Here is a 3,254-nt window from a genome sequence, read left to right on the forward strand (position 1 = left end):
CACACAGATGTCCATTTCATCCGTGGCCCCACGTTGCATTTTTAAACTAAATTTCAGAGATATGATGAGATGAACCTTAGACAACATTGAAGATGTCATGTTCTTATTGTTGCTTACTTGGAGGATATTTTACTAGTTGCCCTTGCAATATTGAGAAAGCTGACCATTGAATATCATAAAAATGGAAATAAATTAATTCTAATAGAACAAAGACCACTCTAAGACATAAACTTGGTTACTCCATTATCTTCTGCTGTCATCTTACCTACTTTGGTTGTTCACAATTATTAGTCTCTTTCTAGTAAACATGGGCAGCATCCAATAATTAGATGTGAGTGGAGGCTCTCTCTCCCCTCACATTCGATTATAATGAAATTGTCTCAAACCAAATTCTGCCACATATATATTCATTCATTTAGCACACAAGCCCCACAACACTCAGTACAACCTAGTCTGTAAACCTGAGGAAGTTCCAGCTTTCTGCCCTTGGAGAAACTGTTAGGTTCAACATGACAATGATTCTGTGGCAGGTTTCAGCTGACCTTGTAATTAGATTCATGAGACCAGAATCCTCCGATCAGTTGCTGGGTACAGGACTATTTCAGAATGAAGCCTCTGGCATCATTTTGAAAGGTATAGACTTCAGGAATAAATTCCTATGTCCCATTTATGCAAGTATAGAGGGCCTCTGCAATATATTTCGCCAGTCCATAGATCTTGAACCCTACTTATTTTAACTGTGAAAAATAAGAAGGCCTCTGGTATTGGTTAGACATAAAGACAGCTGAGGTTGACCTCTGGCATGTGGGCTTCTGATTAGAAGCTTTCAAAACACTATCTACCCCGGATGTGTATTCTTCCTCTTAGGGTAACAGATTGTCCACCAGGATATAGGTCAAAATAAATTTACACACAAATACGTACACATCACATATACCAACATGACAGTACATTTGTGTGTGCATGTACACACACAAGCGAGAGATGATAGATGATAGATGATATAGATGTATGTGCATATATATGTATAAATTTATATACACAAGTGTATATGTGTGTACAGGTACATACACATGTGTATATCTACATATATATATATATGAAGATAAAATCAAGCTATGTCAAAGTATTTTAAAGTAAATTACAGGCAACACGATATCCTCCTCATATTGAAAACAAAAAGGCTTTAAAATCCATAGAAAAGAAGGAAGTAGATAAGAAAAAAGACTTCATTTCATTTTTAGGATGAGTTTTAAATTCATTTCATTTGAAAGAAGCCCGAATACATTAGACATGTACGGAAATAATCCCACTGTTAGTACAATCACTTGCATCTGTCAAATGTGCCCTGATGTATAATACACTTTCTTTTACTATAGAGGACCCCAAAGAAACAAAACTTTAGATGAAATTGCAAAGGAAGGAGAAATAATATTATTACCCAGTGCTGAATCCTGTCAAAAAAAAAGAAAAGATAACCTCAAACTACACATAGGACCAATGATTACCATCCCATAGGATGGATGTCATGGAGGGAAAAGACAGACAAGTTCAAGAGAAGAGTGAAGAGAGAGCACCCAGAGCTGCCAGCAAAATCAGAGGAAAGTCTCCTTGGCATTACATTCGAGCTGCGTCTTGCAGAAATTTGCCTGACTGAGACGAGGCTGTCCATCTGGATATAGACAGAGGGAGACAGAGTCTCTATCTCTCAGAGAAGTGAGAATTAAAAGAGATTGTGTATTTGAAACATGGCACGTGTTATTCATATGCAAAAATCATGTCATAAAATCAGGAAGCAGGAAACAAAGAGCTCTGTACTGAGTCAGAAGCCCTGAATCCCGACCTCAGCTCTGCCTCGCTGTATGACCCTGGGCTAGTTTCCTCCTTCCTCTCTCTGCACCTTAATCCCACATGTCCAAAATGAAAACTATTCTGTTGTCTACTATGAGGGCCAAGTGAGATCAAAGATCGAAAAATGCATCAAAGGGTTAAGAACTTTGAAATACAAGACATTGTTTCATTAAAAACAAAAGATAGTTTTCTGAGTCTAAATATGGTAAAAGGGAAATTCATGGGGCCAGGGTAGGAAGAAGTCCAAAATCTGTTCCATGGCAGAGAGTAAGGAAGCCTTCCAAGGAGGTCTGGGTCAAGCCTTGACCTTTGAGTCCCCTCCACCCTCTTTGGTGTGATGCTCTAGGCTCTTATAAACAGAGCCATGAAAGAACAGATACAGGTCTAAACGTGTCTCTTAGAATCCAATGTTGAATAGAGGGTCTCTAGCCATTGTAGCTCTGGCGTAAGGGTCACCCATCTCCTTCACCTAGGAAAAAAAAAGAGAGAAGAGCCAGTTCTGGGCTAGGGTGGCCTCCCCATTCTTTACACAGAACCGAAGGTCCTGATGAGGGCTCCCCACAGTTCTTAGTCCCTTAATCCTCGCTTCACTTTAATCCCAATTTAAAAGTCTTCAAAGTGGATCTTTGATCAGAATGAAAATGTTGTTTGCTTGAAAAGGCTAATTTTCAAGAACAGTTGTGGTTTCCCCAGGAGCAGCCATTTTGAAGCATTCTTACTAATGGGAGAGTCTCTTGGATTTAAATGTCAGTTTCACCGAGTGCTAGCAGGTGTCAGGTGCCTGGCTGGCCTCGCAGCTCATTTAAAATTAAGTACATGTTTGAAAAGAGGAAGCTAAACCAACTGCCAACAAAGTGTCCAAAACGGGTCCCCCATAAGCTGGCCACTGATGGTGTATGAGTAACAGACTACCATTTATTCACAGTATGAGGTCGTTATTGATTTTCGCTCATGAAACAAGCATTTACTGAGCACCTACTGTGTGCCAGCACTAGAGTAGTCACTGAGTCACCGAAAATGAATAAGATGTGGTCCTGGCCCACAGAGTTCAAACCCTACTGAAGGAAACAGAGAGAAGTGAACAGAAGATAACAACACTGCATTCTGAAGGCTTCCAGGAGTGCATGGGGGCCTGACTACTCCCTCACCCCGCAAGGATGGTGCAGGGGGCAGACCAGGCTGCAGGTGGATGCTTTCTCTCTGTGTCTTCCTCTGTGCATGTCTGTCTCCACATTTCCTCTTCGTATAAGGACACCAGCCATATTGCATTAGAAACCACCCGTATGACCTTATTTATCTCTTTAAAGACCTTAACTCCAAATACAGTCTGATTCTGAGGTCCTGGGAGTGGATTTCAACATGTAGATTTTAGGAGGAAACAATTCAGCCCTCATGTATATTAG

The sequence above is a fragment of the Pteropus alecto genome, unplaced genomic scaffold, assembly GCF_000325575.1.
Source record: "Pteropus alecto unplaced genomic scaffold, ASM32557v1 scaffold131, whole genome shotgun sequence".
Classification (NCBI taxonomy): Eukaryota; Metazoa; Chordata; class Mammalia; order Chiroptera; family Pteropodidae; genus Pteropus; species Pteropus alecto.